Source organism: Lathyrus oleraceus, chromosome 5, assembly GCF_024323335.1.
Source record: "Lathyrus oleraceus cultivar Zhongwan6 chromosome 5, CAAS_Psat_ZW6_1.0, whole genome shotgun sequence".
Classification (NCBI taxonomy): domain Eukaryota; kingdom Viridiplantae; phylum Streptophyta; class Magnoliopsida; order Fabales; family Fabaceae; genus Lathyrus; species Lathyrus oleraceus.
The window spans coordinates 157,493,415-157,509,345 of NC_066583.1; the positions used below are offsets into that span (position 1 = coordinate 157,493,415).

The 15,931-nt window shown below is 32.7% G+C and overlaps 10 non-coding genes across 10 annotated transcripts; 5 read left to right on the forward strand and 5 right to left on the reverse strand.

Annotated features, from left to right (window-relative positions):
- The first annotated feature begins 1,666 nt into the window (after positions 1-1,666).
- Positions 1,667-1,748, forward strand: TRNAS-AGA (transfer RNA serine (anticodon AGA)). Its single transcript has one exon. It is a non-coding gene; the product is annotated as a tRNA-Ser (tRNA).
- A 71-nt stretch (positions 1,749-1,819) lies between these two features.
- On the reverse strand, positions 1,820-1,893 carry TRNAN-GUU (transfer RNA asparagine (anticodon GUU)). Its single transcript has one exon. It is a non-coding gene; the product is annotated as a tRNA-Asn (tRNA).
- A 3,256-nt stretch (positions 1,894-5,149) lies between these two features.
- On the forward strand, positions 5,150-5,231 carry TRNAS-AGA (transfer RNA serine (anticodon AGA)). Its single transcript has one exon. It is a non-coding gene; the product is annotated as a tRNA-Ser (tRNA).
- Positions 5,232-5,302: 71 nt separating this feature from the next.
- Positions 5,303-5,376, reverse strand: TRNAN-GUU (transfer RNA asparagine (anticodon GUU)). Its single transcript has one exon. It is a non-coding gene; the product is annotated as a tRNA-Asn (tRNA).
- Positions 5,377-8,614: 3,238 nt separating this feature from the next.
- On the forward strand, positions 8,615-8,696 carry TRNAS-AGA (transfer RNA serine (anticodon AGA)). The gene has a single exon. It is a non-coding gene; the product is annotated as a tRNA-Ser (tRNA).
- A 71-nt stretch (positions 8,697-8,767) lies between these two features.
- TRNAN-GUU (transfer RNA asparagine (anticodon GUU)) lies at positions 8,768-8,841 on the reverse strand. The gene has a single exon. It is a non-coding gene; the product is annotated as a tRNA-Asn (tRNA).
- A 3,238-nt stretch (positions 8,842-12,079) lies between these two features.
- TRNAS-AGA (transfer RNA serine (anticodon AGA)) lies at positions 12,080-12,161 on the forward strand. The gene has a single exon. It is a non-coding gene; the product is annotated as a tRNA-Ser (tRNA).
- Positions 12,162-12,232: 71 nt separating this feature from the next.
- TRNAN-GUU (transfer RNA asparagine (anticodon GUU)) lies at positions 12,233-12,306 on the reverse strand. Its single transcript has one exon. It is a non-coding gene; the product is annotated as a tRNA-Asn (tRNA).
- Positions 12,307-15,545: 3,239 nt separating this feature from the next.
- On the forward strand, positions 15,546-15,627 carry TRNAS-AGA (transfer RNA serine (anticodon AGA)). Its single transcript has one exon. It is a non-coding gene; the product is annotated as a tRNA-Ser (tRNA).
- Positions 15,628-15,698: 71 nt separating this feature from the next.
- Positions 15,699-15,772, reverse strand: TRNAN-GUU (transfer RNA asparagine (anticodon GUU)). The gene has a single exon. It is a non-coding gene; the product is annotated as a tRNA-Asn (tRNA).
- Positions 15,773-15,931: the final 159 nt, after the last annotated feature.

Genomic DNA, 15,931 nt, shown 5'->3' on the forward strand with positions numbered 1-15,931 from the left:
TTACAAGGAACCAACATGATCAAGTAATATGGTCCCATCGAACATCAGAGTCATCTAAAAAACCTCCATGATCACAAATCAGTTGCAATTCACAAGCACACAGATCCACAGTAGCTACTTGCAAAGAATGTCATATGAGAGGACAATTTCACATTGTTCAATATGTTTATCGACAATGTTAGTAAAAGGCTTAAATTCATCAAAATTAGTTATTAAACTATCAAGTTTCCTCATATAGCTTTACATATCCATGTCATATGGAAATAAGATTTGTGACAATATTATACAAATGATTAATATTATTGGAATATGTGTCTTCACCTTTACCCAAATGCAATAACACGTCTTGAACGAATAGAACTGATAATGAAGGTTGACATCAATTGAATACAGAATATTACATAGAGAGGCCTTAACATGTTTTCAATTGGCTTAATCACTTGTTGCAATATCCTCTATCGTTTAAGCAAAGGATCTGTGTGACCTTGTCCTTCAAACCAAAGTTCAACAACTTCAACCCAACATGCATCATTGGCGCCACTTACCAATTTTTCATAACGAATCAAAGAAAGCATAGTGAAATTGAAAGCGAAAGTAGCAGAAAATCCGAACCTAGACCTGACTATGTGGAAATGAGGGAAGAAAGGTGCTGAAAAATCACAAAAAATGATGAAAACCGTATCAGAATATGGAAGAGAGGGCTATGTGGTGATCGACTGTGGAAAAGAAATTCGGCTTTTCTTAACAAAGAAAAATTGAGTGACACGGCCATTTTTATTGCAATCGTTATACTTAAGAGTATTGCATTTAAAGATATTATTTTCAAGTCATGTATTGCTAAAAGATTTAACATTATTTTTAGGCTCATAACTTACGACAACCTTATTCTACGATGCTCTTTAATTTTCACGAAGGGGATTAGAGTTGTCTCTTCTTTTAGTAAATTTTTCAAGTGTGTTTTGAAAATCTTTGTTTTTATTTTTCAAAATATCACATCGTCTACAATTGTCAAATTCAACTAATACTTCGTGAGAAGGGAAATATATTTAAGCTGAAACATTTTTTCTTTCCCTAAGAATTTAAACTTCTTCCACACGACTTTGATCTCAATTTCAAGGAAGGAAATTATTTCTCTATAATTTGAGACAATTTACTTCAACTTACATATTTCTTTATTTAGCTTCTTACAAATATGAAGAAAGTTTTGATAGGAAAAATAAGAGGTTAGCTTATCTTTTTGATGGTTTTCCGTGAGACAAATATTTACTTCTTCCTTATATGAGAATTTCATATAATTGTTATCCCATAATATGTAGGTTATCTTTGCTTCTCTCTAAGGTTTCTTAAATCTTCTTTGATTTTGATTTTTTTTCTCTCGTTATGGTTTTGAGGGAAGATTAGTCTCACGTGACCTTTCTATTCGCATTGATGACATGTAGATATGAGTTAGGATCTTCCTTCACTTTGCTTATGAAGCTTTGGAGATTCTTTTTCCGTGCCTTATGAATTTTTGAAACAAGAGTTACATGTCTTCATTAATTTTTTTTTGTTATCTTCATCTTTTATTATCATATCTATAGTGTTTGTGAATTTTAGTGCAAGACTTTTCCTTTTATTCTTGTCACCTTGTTATAGAGTAGAGTTTGGTGAAAATATGTAACAAATGGTGGACGTGCCGGAGTGGTTATCGGGCATGACTAGAAATCATGTGGGTTTTGCCCGCGCAGGTTCGAATCCTGCCGTCCACGTATTTTCGTTATTTTTCTCAAAATCTGAAAATGAAAAAACTCAAAATAAAATGAAAAAATTAATATAAAAACACTAGAAGGAGGGGTTGAACCTCCGACCTTGTGGTTAACAGCCACACGCTCTAACCAACTGAGCTATTCCAGCTTCCCTCATTAAATTTTGGCTTGGAACATTTTATAACATAAATTCATCATCAGCAAGTCTCTTTGGCTCCATCTATTGTTCTTGCAATTTACCAAATAAAGTTGTCATGTCCATGTTTGATAAGTCCCTAGATTCATAAATCACTATAACTTTTGGTTTCCAACTACAATTTAGGTATCTAAGGAATTTTACATTCAACTCCTCATTTTGAAAAGTTTTCCCAAGCGTTCTCATGTGACTCAAGATATGAGTGAGTCACTTTTGCATGTTATAAATATTCTTTTCAGGTTTAATCTTGAAGAGTCCATACTCATGGTTTAATGTGTTTAACCTTAGCCTTTTTCATTCAATAGTACCTTAAGGGATAACTTGGAGAGTATCTCACATTTCTTTTCTCGTTTCGCAACGAGAAACCCACAAAAACTCATCAAGACCGAAAGCGGTAGTGATGATCGTTTTTGATTTAAAATTTTGTTGCACCTTTTTCTTTTCATATTTGGTACAATCATCATCATCATCATCATCATATTTGTTCACCACGACACCATTAACTTCATATGGGGGAACAAATAGATCTTCTTTCACAGTCTACTAAATACCAATATGTATTTCTTCAATGAAGATTATTATTTTCTCTTTCCATAAATTATACCCTTCTCTATTAAAGGATGGGGGTTTGTTTAGTAAATATCCTGAATTCATTTCCTTCCTTCTTGGACGATTAGTATTTAACTTGAGTGAGGCTCTGATACCACTTGTTGAACAAGTGATTCCAAGCCCAAAAGGGGGGTCTAAAGTGATATTAAAAATTCATAATTAATTTTCAATTTTATTATATAAAAAATAATATGTGTTTGTACGGTAAAATAGCTTAGATAAGTAGCGTAACATAGAAAAAAATAGAGAGAGAGAGAGAGAGAGAGAGAGAGAGAGAGAGGTTTAAAAGAGACAAGGATGCTTAGAATCTTAAATGTGGTGTATATGAAAGTGAAAAGGCGCTCGTCTTATATAGGAGAAAATATAACTCAAAAAGTAAAATGATTCATGGGTTTTTTAATGCTTATAATCGATTATGCATATCACATAATCAATTATGTAGTTAAAATTTGCAAGAAAAAAATTGGGTCGTCACTAATCAATTTTAAGTCCTAATAATCGATTATAAAAGAGTTAATCAACTAACCTTAATTTCTAATTGATTATCTAGTGTAAGGTTTACTCGTAAAGAATTATATAATCTTCTAACCAACTAGTTATGTGCGTAAAATATTTTTGGTGGTTTTAACAAAATAATAGGGTCCTCAAGAACATTTTGTGAGTGTGTGACAATTACCTTAGTAACTTATTAGTTACACTAACACTTTTACAATCCTTTGGTCGCTTAGACACTGCGTTAAACGCACGACTGACTAGATGAGCTTTTTCATTTCCCCTCTTTCACAACCTTGAAGCTTCAAGTTCCTTGCTATATTATCTTTGACTTTAACACTTCATTGAAATCTTGAATTTTCTCCCTAGTGAAGCTTGAGATAAGTTCAAGACGAGCATCCTCATCAGAGACAGATGGAAAGATATTACAAGGAACCAACATGATCAAGTAATATGGTCCCATCGAACATCAGAGTCATCTAAAAAACCTCCATGATCACAAATCAGTTGCAATTCACAAGCACACAGATCCACAGTAGCTACTCGCAAAGAATGTCATATGAGAGGACAATTTCACATTGTTCAATATGTTTATCGACAATGTTAGTAAAAGGCATAAATTCATCAAAATTAGTTATTAAACTATCAAGTTTCCTCATATAGCTTTACATATCCATGTCATATGGAAATAAGATTTGTGACAATATTATACAAATGATTAATATTATTGGAATATGTGTCTTCACCTTTACCCAAATGCAATAACACGTCTTGAACGAATAGAACTGATAATGAAGGTTGACATCAATTGAATACAGAACATTACATAGAGAGGCCTTAACATGTTTTCAATTGGCTTAATCACTTGTTGCAATATCCTCTATCGTTTAAGCAAAGGATCTGTGTGACCTTGTCCTTCAAACCACCTTGTCCTTCAAACCAAAGTTCAACAACTTCAACCCAACATGCATCATTGGCGCCACTTACCAATTTTTCATAACGAATCAAAGAAAGCATAGTGAAATTGAAAGCGAAAGTAGCAGAAAATCCGAACCTAGACCTGACTATGTGGAAATGAGGGAAGAAAGGTGCTGAAAAATCACAAAAAATGATGAAAACCGTATCAGAATATGGAAGAGAGGGCTATGTGGTGATCGACAGTGGAAAAGAAATTCGGCTTTTCTTAACAAAGAAAAATTGAGTGACACGGCCATTTTTATTGCAATCGTTATACTTAAGAGTATTGCATTTAAAGATATTATTTTCAAGTCATGTATTGCTAAAAGATTTAACATTATTTTTAGGCTCATAACTTACGACAACCTTATTCTACGATGCTCTTTAATTTTCACGAAGGGGATTAGAGTTGTCTCTTCTTTTAGTGAATTTTTCAAGTGTGTTTTGAAAATCTTTGTTTTTATTTTTCAAAATATCACATCGTCTACAATTGTCAAATTCAACTAATACTTCGTGAGAAGGGAAATATATTTAAGCTGAAACATTTTTTCTTTCCCTAAGAATTTAAACTTCTTCCACACGACTTTGATCTCAATTTCAAGGAAGGAAATTATTTCCCTATAATTTGAGACAATTTACTTCAACTTACATATTTCTTTATTTAGCTTCTTACAAATATGAAGAAAGTTTTGATAGGAAAAATAAGAGGTTAGCTTATCTTTTTGATGGTTTCCATGAGACAAATATTTACTTCTTCCTTATATGAGAATTTCATATAATTGTTATCCCATAATATGTAGGTTATCTTTGCTTCTCTCTAAGGTTTCTTAAATCTTCTTTGATTCTGATTTTTTTTCTCTCGTTATGGTTTTGAGGGAAGATTAGTCTCACGTGACCTTTCTATTCGCATTGATGACATGTAGATATGAGTTAGGATCTTCCTTCACTTTGCTTATGAAGCTTTGGAGATTCTTTTTCCGTGCCTTATGAATTTTTGAAACAAGAGTTACATGTCTTCATTAATTTTTTTTTTTTATCTTCATCTTTTATTTTCATATCTATAGTGTTTGTGAATTTTAGTGCAAGACTTTTCCTTTTATTCTTGTCACCTTGTTATAGAGTAGAGTTTGGTGAAAATATGTAACAAATGGTGGACGTGCCGGAGTGGTTATCGGGCATGACTAGAAATCATGTGGGTTTTGCCCGCGCAGGTTCGAATCCTGCCGTCCACGTATTTTCGTTATTTTTCTCAAAATCTGAAAATGAAAAAACTCAAAATAAAATGAAAAAATTAATATAAAAACGCTAGAAGGAGGGGTTGAACCTCCGACCTTGTGGTTAACAGCCACACGCTCTAACCAACTGAGCTATTCCAGCTTCCCTCATTAAATTTTGGCTTGGAACATTTTATAACAAAAATTCATCATCAGCAAGTCTCTTTGGCTCCATCTATTGTTCTTGCAATTTACCAAATAAAGTTGTCATGTCCATGTTTGATAAGTCCCTAGATTCATAAATCACTATAACTTTTGGTTTCCAACTACAATTTAGGTATCTAAGGAATTTTACATTCAACTCCTCATTTTGAAAAGTTTTCCCAAGCGTTCTCATGTGACTCAAGATATGAGTGAGTCACTTTTGCATGTTATAAATATTCTTTTCAGGTTTAATCTTGAAGAGTCCATACTCATGGTTTAATGTGTTTAACCTTAGCCTTTTTCATTCAATAGTACCTTAAGGGATAACTTGGAGAGTATCTCACATTTCTTTTCTCGTTTCGCAACGAGAAACCCACAAAAACTCATCAAGACCGAAAGCGGTAGTGATGATCGTTTTTGCTTTAAAATTTTGTTGCACCTTTTTCTTTTCATCTTTGGTACAATCATCATCATCATCATCATATTTGTTCACCACGACACCATTAACTTCATATGGGGGAACAAATAGATCTTCTTTCACAGTCTACTAAATACCAATATGTATTTCTTCAATGAAGATTATTATTTTCTCTTTCCATAAATTATACCCTTCTCTATTAAAGGATGGGGGTTTGTTTAGTAAATATCCTGAATTCATTTCCTTCCTTCTTGGACGATTAGTATTTAACTTGAGTGAGGCTCTGATACCACTTGTTGAACAAGTGATTCCAAGCCCAAAAGGGGGGTCTAAAGTGATATTAAAAATTCATAATTAATTTTCAATTTTATTATATAAAAAATAATATGTGTTTGTACGGTAAAAGAGCATAGATAAGTAGCGTAACATAGAAAAAAAATAGAGAGAGAGAGAGAGAGCTTTAATAGAGACAAGGATGCTTAGAATCTTAAATGTGGTGTATATGAAAGTGAAAAGGCGCTCGTCTTATATAGGAGAAAATATAACTCAAAAAGTAAAATGATTCATGGGTTTTTTAATGCTTATAATCGATTATGCATATCACATAATCAATTATGTAGTTAAAATTTGCAAGAAAAAAATTGGGTCGTCACTAATCAATTTTAAGTCCTAATAATCGATTATAAAAGAGTTAATCAACTAACCTTAATTTCTAATTGATTATCTAGTGTAAGGTTTACTCGTACAGAATTATATAATCTTCTAACCAACTAGTTATGTGCGTAAAATATTTTTTGGTGGTTTTAACAAAATAATAGGGTCCTCAAGAACATTTTGTGAGTGTGTGACAATTACCTTAGTAACTTATTAGTTACACTAACACTTTTACAATCCTTTGGTCGCTTAGACACTGCGTTAAACGCACGACTGACTAGATGAGCTTTTTCATTTCCCCTCTTTCACAACCTTGAAGCTTCAAGTTCCTTGCTATATTATCTTTGACTTTAACACTTCATTGAAATCTTGAATTTTCTCCCTAGTGAAGCTTGAGATAAGTTCAAGACGAGCATCCTCATCAGAGACAGATGGAAAGATATTACAAGGAACCAACATGATCAAGTAATATGGTCCCATCGAACATCAGAGTCATCTAAAAAACCTCCATGATCACAAATCAGTTGCAATTCACAAGCACACAGATCCACAGTAGCTACTCGCAAAGAATGTCATATGAGAGGACAATTTCACATTGTTCAATATGTTTATCGACAATGTTAGTAAAAGGCATAAATTCATCAAAATTAGTTATTAAACTATCAAGTTTCCTCATATAGCTTTACATATCCATGTCATATGGAAATAAGATTTGTGACAATATTATACAAATGATTAATATTATTGGAATATGTGTCTTCACCTTTACCCAAATGCAATAACACGTCTTGAACGAATAGAACTGATAATGAAGGTTGACATCAATTGAATACAGAACATTACATAGAGAGGCCTTAACATGTTTTCAATTGGCTTAATCACTTGTTGCAATATCCTCTATCGTTTAAGCAAAGGATCTGTGTGACCTTGTCCTTCAAACCACCTTGTCCTTCAAACCAAAGTTCAACAACTTCAACCCAACATGCATCATTGGCGCCACTTACCAATTTTTCATAACGAATCAAAGAAAGCATAGTGAAATTGAAAGCGAAAGTAGCAGAAAATCCGAACCTAGACCTGACTATGTGGAAATGAGGGAAGAAAGGTGCTGAAAAATCACAAAAAATGATGAAATCCGTATCAGAATATGGAAGAGAGGGCTATGTGGTGATCGACAGTGGAAAAGAAATTCGGCTTTTCTTAACAAAAAAAAATTGAGTGACACGGCCATTTTTATTGCAATCGTTATACTTAAGAGTATTGCATTTAAAGATATTATTTTCAAGTCATATATTGCTAAAAGATTTAACATTATTTTTAGGCTCATAACTTACGACAACCTTATTCTACGATGCTCTTTAATTTTCACGAAGGGGATTAGAGTTGTCTCTGCTTTTAGTGAATTTTTCAAGTGTGTTTTGAAAATCTTTGTTTTTATTTTTCAAAATATCACATCGTCTACAATTGTCAAATTCAACTAATACTTCGTGAGAAGGGAAATATATTTAAGCTGAAACATTTTTTCTTTCCCTAAGAATTTAAACTTCTTCCACACGACTTTGATCTCAATTTCAAGGAAGGAAATTATTTCTCTATAATTTGAGACAATTTACTTCAACTTACATATTTCTTTATTTAGCTTCTTACAAATATGAAGAAAGTTTTGATAGGAAAAATAAGAGGTTAGCTTATCTTTTTGATGGTTTTCCATGAGACAAATATTTACTTCTTCCTTATATGAGAATTTCATATAATTGTTATCCCATAATATGTAGGTTATCTTTGCTTCTCTCTAAGGTTTCTTAAATCTTCTTTGATTCTGATTTTTTTTCTCTCGTTATGGTTTTGAGGGAAGATTAGTCTCACGTGACCTTTCTATTCGCATTGATGACATGTAGATATGAGTTAGGATCTTCCTTCACTTTGCTTATGAAGCTTTGGAGATTCTTTTTCCGTGCCTTATGAATTTTTGAAACAAGAGTTACATGTCTTCATTAATTTTTTTTTGTTATCTTCATCTTTTATTTTCATATCTATAGTGTTTGTGAATTTTAGTGCAAGACTTTTCCTTTTATTCTTGTCACCTTGTTATAGAGTAGAGTTTGGTGAAAATATGTAACAAATGGTGGACGTGCCGGAGTGGTTATCGGGCATGACTAGAAATCATGTGGGTTTTGCCCGCGCAGGTTCGAATCCTGCCGTCCACGTATTTTCGTTATTTTTCTCAAAATCTGAAAATGAAAAAACTCAAAATAAAATGAAAAAATTAATATAAAAACGCTAGAAGGAGGGGTTGAACCTCCGACCTTGTGGTTAACAGCCACACGCTCTAACCAACTGAGCTATTCCAGCTTCCCTCATTAAATTTTGGCTTGGAACATTTTATAACAAAAATTCATCATCAGCAAGTCTCTTTGGCTCCATCTATTGTTCTTGCAATTTACCAAATAAAGTTGTCATGTCCATGTTTGATAAGTCCCTAGATTCATAAATCACTATAACTTTTGGTTTCCAACTACAATTTAGGTATCTAAGGAATTTTACATTCAACTCCTCATTTTGAAAAGTTTTCCCAAGCGTTCTCATGTGACTCAAGATATGAGTGAGTCACTTTTGCATGTTATAAATATTCTTTTCAGGTTTAATCTTGAAGAGTCCATACTCATGGTTTAATGTGTTTAACCTTAGCCTTTTTCATTCAATAGTACCTTAAGGGATAACTTGGAGAGTATCTCACATTTCTTTTCTCGTTTCGCAACGAGAAACCCACAAAAACTCATCAAGACCGAAAGCGGTAGTGATGATCGTTTTTGCTTTAAAATTTTGTTGCACCTTTTTCTTTTCATCTTTGGTACAATCATCATCATCATCATCATATTTGTTCACCACGACACCATTAACTTCATATGGGGGAACAAATAGATCTTCTTTCACAGTCTACTAAATACCAATATGTATTTCTTCAATGAAGATTATTATTTTCTCTTTCCATAAATTATACCCTTCTCTATTAAAGGATGGGGGTTTGTTTAGTAAATATCCTGAATTCATTTCCTTCCTTCTTGGACGATTAGTATTTAACTTGAGTGAGGCTCTGATACCACTTGTTGAACAAGTGATTCCAAGCCCAAAAGGGGGGTCTAAAGTGATATTAAAAATTCATAATTAATTTTCAATTTTATTATATAAAAAATAATATGTGTTTGTACGGTAAAAGAGCATAGATAAGTAGCGTAACATAGAAAAAAAAATAGAGAGAGAGAGAGAGAGCTTTAATAGAGACAAGGATGCTTAGAATCTTAAATGTGGTGTATATGAAAGTGAAAAGGCGCTCGTCTTATATAGGAGAAAATATAACTCAAAAAGTAAAATGATTCATGGGTTTTTTAATGCTTATAATCGATTATGCATATCACATAATCAATTATGTAGTTAAAATTTGCAAGAAAAAAATTGGGTCGTCACTAATCAATTTTAAGTCCTAATAATCGATTATAAAAGAGTTAATCAACTAACCTTAATTTCTAATTGATTATCTAGTGTAAGGTTTACTCGTACAGAATTATATAATCTTCTAACCAACTAGTTATGTGCGTAAAATATTTTTTGGTGGTTTTAACAAAATAATAGGGTCCTCAAGAACATTTTGTGAGTGTGTGACAATTACCTTAGTAACTTATTAGTTACACTAACACTTTTACAATCCTTTGGTCGCTTAGACACTGCGTTAAACGCACGACTGACTAGATGAGCTTTTTCATTTCCCCTCTTTCACAACCTTGAAGCTTCAAGTTCCTTGCTATATTATCTTTGACTTTAACACTTCATTGAAATCTTGAATTTTCTCCCTAGTGAAGCTTGAGATAAGTTCAAGACGAGCATCCTCATCAGAGACAGATGGAAAGATATTACAAGGAACCAACATGATCAAGTAATATGGTCCCATCGAACATCAGAGTCATCTAAAAAACCTCCATGATCACAAATCAGTTGCAATTCACAAGCACACAGATCCACAGTAGCTACTCGCAAAGAATGTCATATGAGAGGACAATTTCACATTGTTCAATATGTTTATCGACAATGTTAGTAAAAGGCATAAATTCATCAAAATTAGTTATTAAACTATCAAGTTTCCTCATATAGCTTTACATATCCATGTCATATGGAAATAAGATTTGTGACAATATTATACAAATGATTAATATTATTGGAATATGTGTCTTCACCTTTACCCAAATGCAATAACACGTCTTGAACGAATAGAACTGATAATGAAGGTTGACATCAATTGAATACAGAACATTACATAGAGAGGCCTTAACATGTTTTCAATTGGCTTAATCACTTGTTGCAATATCCTCTATCGTTTAAGCAAAGGATCTGTGTGACCTTGTCCTTCAAACCACCTTGTCCTTCAAACCAAAGTTCAACAACTTCAACCCAACATGCATCATTGGCGCCACTTACCAATTTTTCATAACGAATCAAAGAAAGCATAGTGAAATTGAAAGCGAAAGTAGCAGAAAATCCGAACCTAGACCTGACTATGTGGAAATGAGGGAAGAAAGGTGCTGAAAAATCACAAAAAATGATGAAATCCGTATCAGAATATGGAAGAGAGGGCTATGTGGTGATCGACAGTGGAAAAGAAATTCGGCTTTTCTTAACAAAAAAAATTGAGTGACACGACCATTTTTATTGCAATCGTTATACTTAAGAGTATTGCATTTAAAGATATTATTTTCAAGTCATATATTGCTAAAAGATTTAACATTATTTTTAGGCTCATAACTTACGACAACCTTATTCTACGATGCTCTTTAATTTTCACGAAGGGGATTAGAGTTGTCTCTTCTTTTAGTGAATTTTTCAAGTGTGTTTTGAAAATCTTTGTTTTTATTTTTCAAAATATCACATCGTCTACAATTGTCAAATTCAACTAATACTTCGTGAGAAGGGAAATATATTTAAGCTGAAACATTTTTTCTTTCCCTAAGAATTTAAACTTCTTCCACACGACTTTGATCTCAATTTCAAGGAAGGAAATTATTTCTCTATAATTTGAGACAATTTACTTCAACTTACATATTTCTTTATTTAGCTTCTTACAAATATGAAGAAAGTTTTGATAGGAAAAATAAGAGGTTAGCTTATCTTTTTGATGGTTTTCCATGAGACAAATATTTACTTCTTCCTTATATGAGAATTTCATATAATTGTTATCCCATAATATGTAGGTTATCTTTGCTTCTCTCTAAGGTTTCTTAAATCTTCTTTGATTCTGATTTTTTTTCTCTCGTTATGGTTTTGAGGGAAGATTAGTCTCACGTGACCTTTCTATTCGCATTGATGACATGTAGATATGAGTTAGGATCTTCCTTCACTTTGCTTATGAAGCTTTGGAGATTCTTTTTCCGTGCCTTATGAATTTTTGAAACAAGAGTTACATGTCTTCATTAATTTTTTTTTGTTATCTTCATCTTTTATTTTCATATCTATAGTGTTTGTGAATTTTAGTGCAAGACTTTTCCTTTTATTCTTGTCACCTTGTTATAGAGTAGAGTTTGGTGAAAATATGTAACAAATGGTGGACGTGCCGGAGTGGTTATCGGGCATGACTAGAAATCATGTGGGTTTTGCCCGCGCAGGTTCGAATCCTGCCGTCCACGTATTTTCGTTATTTTTCTCAAAATCTGAAAATGAAAAAACTCAAAATAAAATGAAAAAATTAATATAAAAACGCTAGAAGGAGGGGTTGAACCTCCGACCTTGTGGTTAACAGCCACACGCTCTAACCAACTGAGCTATTCCAGCTTCCCTCATTAAATTTTGGCTTGGAACATTTTATAACAAAAATTCATCATCAGCAAGTCTCTTTGGCTCCATCTATTGTTCTTGCAATTTACCAAATAAAGTTGTCATGTCCATGTTTGATAAGTCCCTAGATTCATAAATCACTATAACTTTTGGTTTCCAACTACAATTTAGGTATCTAAGGAATTTTACATTCAACTCCTCATTTTGAAAAGTTTTCCCAAGCGTTCTCATGTGACTCAAGATATGAGTGAGTCACTTTTGCATGTTATAAATATTCTTTTCAGGTTTAATCTTGAAGAGTCCATACTCATGGTTTAATGTGTTTAACCTTAGCCTTTTTCATTCAATAGTACCTTAAGGGATAACTTGGAGAGTATCTCACATTTCTTTTCTCGTTTCGCAACGAGAAACCCACAAAAACTCATCAAGACCGAAAGCGGTAGTGATGATCGTTTTTGCTTTAAAATTTTGTTGCACCTTTTTCTTTTCATCTTTGGTACAATCATCATCATCATCATCATATTTGTTCACCACGACACCATTAACTTCATATGGGGGAACAAATAGATCTTCTTTCACAGTCTACTAAATACCAATATGTATTTCTTCAATGAAGATTATTATTTTCTCTTTCCATAAATTATACCCTTCTCTATTAAAGGATGGGGGTTTGTTTAGTAAATATCCTGAATTCATTTCCTTCCTTCTTGGACGATTAGTATTTAACTTGAGTGAGGCTCTGATACCACTTGTTGAACAAGTGATTCCAAGCCCAAAAGGGGGGTCTAAAGTGATATTAAAAATTCATAATTAATTTTCAATTTTATTATATAAAAAATAATATGTGTTTGTACGGTAAAAGAGCATAGATAAGTAGCGTAACATAGAAAAAAAAATAGAGAGAGAGAGAGAGAGCTTTAATAGAGACAAGGATGCTTAGAATCTTAAATGTGGTGTATATGAAAGTGAAAAGGCGCTCGTCTTATATAGGAGAAAATATAACTCAAAAAGTAAAATGATTCATGGGTTTTTTAATGCTTATAATCGATTATGCATATCACATAATCAATTATGTAGTTAAAATTTGCAAGAAAAAAATTGGGTCGTCACTAATCAATTTTAAGTCCTAATAATCGATTATAAAAGAGTTAATCAACTAACCTTAATTTCTAATTGATTATCTAGTGTAAGGTTTACTCGTACAGAATTATATAATCTTCTAACCAACTAGTTATGTGCGTAAAATATTTTTTGGTGGTTTTAACAAAATAATAGGGTCCTCAAGAACATTTTGTGAGTGTGTGACAATTACCTTAGTAACTTATTAGTTACACTAACACTTTTACAATCCTTTGGTCGCTTAGACACTGCGTTAAACGCACGACTGACTAGATGAGCTTTTTCATTTCCCCTCTTTCACAACCTTGAAGCTTCAAGTTCCTTGCTATATTATCTTTGACTTTAACACTTCATTGAAATCTTGAATTTTCTCCCTAGTGAAGCTTGAGATAAGTTCAAGACGAGCATCCTCATCAGAGACAGATGGAAAGATATTACAAGGAACCAACATGATCAAGTAATATGGTCCCATCGAACATCAGAGTCATCTAAAAAACCTCCATGATCACAAATCAGTTGCAATTCACAAGCACACAGATCCACAGTAGCTACTCGCAAAGAATGTCATATGAGAGGACAATTTCACATTGTTCAATATGTTTATCGACAATGTTAGTAAAAGGCATAAATTCATCAAAATTAGTTATTAAACTATCAAGTTTCCTCATATAGCTTTACATATCCATGTCATATGGAAATAAGATTTGTGACAATATTATACAAATGATTAATATTATTGGAATATGTGTCTTCACCTTTACCCAAATGCAATAACACGTCTTGAACGAATAGAACTGATAATGAAGGTTGACATCAATTGAATACAGAACATTACATAGAGAGGCCTTAACATGTTTTCAATTGGCTTAATCACTTGTTGCAATATCCTCTATCGTTTAAGCAAAGGATCTGTGTGACCTTGTCCTTCAAACCACCTTGTCCTTCAAACCAAAGTTCAACAACTTCAACCCAACATGCATCATTGGCGCCACTTACCAATTTTTCATAACGAATCAAAGAAAGCATAGTGAAATTGAAAGCGAAAGTAGCAGAAAATCCGAACCTAGACCTGACTATGTGGAAATGAGGGAAGAAAGGTGCTGAAAAATCACAAAAAATGATGAAATCCGTATCAGAATATGGAAGAGAGGGCTATGTGGTGATCGACAGTGGAAAAGAAATTCGGCTTTTCTTAACAAAAAAAAATTGAGTGACACGACCATTTTTATTGCAATCGTTATACTTAAGAGTATTGCATTTAAAGATATTATTTTCAAGTCATATATTGCTAAAAGATTTAACATTATTTTTAGGCTCATAACTTACGACAACCTTATTCTACGATGCTCTTTAATTTTCACGAAGGGGATTAGAGTTGTCTCTTCTTTTAGTGAATTTTTCAAGTGTGTTTTGAAAATCTTTGTTTTTATTTTTCAAAATATCACATCGTCTACAATTGTCAAATTCAACTAATACTTCGTGAGAAGGGAAATATATTTAAGCTGAAACATTTTTTCTTTCCCTAAGAATTTAAACTTCTTCCACACGACTTTGATCTCAATTTCAAGGAAGGAAATTATTTCTCTATAATTTGAGACAATTTACTTCAACTTACATATTTCTTTATTTAGCTTCTTACAAATATGAAGAAAGTTTTGATAGGAAAAATAAGAGGTTAGCTTATCTTTTTGATGGTTTTCCATGAGACAAATATTTACTTCTTCCTTATATGAGAATTTCATATAATTGTTATCCCATAATATGTAGGTTATCTTTGCTTCTCTCTAAGGTTTCTTAAATCTTCTTTGATTCTGATTTTTTTTCTCTCGTTATGGTTTTGAGGGAAGATTAGTCTCACGTGACCTTTCTATTCGCATTGATGACATGTAGATATGAGTTAGGATCTTCCTTCACTTTGCTTATGAAGCTTTGGAGATTCTTTTTCCGTGCCTTATGAATTTTTGAAACAAGAGTTACATGTCTTCATTAATTTTTTTTTGTTATCTTCATCTTTTATTTTCATATCTATAGTGTTTGTGAATTTTAGTGCAAGACTTTTCCTTTTATTCTTGTCACCTTGTTATAGAGTAGAGTTTGGTGAAAATATGTAACAAATGGTGGACGTGCCGGAGTGGTTATCGGGCATGACTAGAAATCATGTGGGTTTTGCCCGCGCAGGTTCGAATCCTGCCGTCCACGTATTTTCGTTATTTTTCTCAAAATCTGAAAATGAAAAAACTCAAAATAAAATGAAAAAATTAATATAAAAACGCTAGAAGGAGGGGTTGAACCTCCGACCTTGTGGTTAACAGCCACACGCTCTAACCAACTGAGCTATTCCAGCTTCCCTCATTAAATTTTGGCTTGGAACATTTTATAACAAAAATTCATCATCAGCAAGTCTCTTTGGCTCCATCTATTGTTCTTGCAATTTACCAAATAAAGTTGTCATGTCCATGTTTGATAAGTCCCTAGATTCATAAATCACTATAACTTTTGGTTT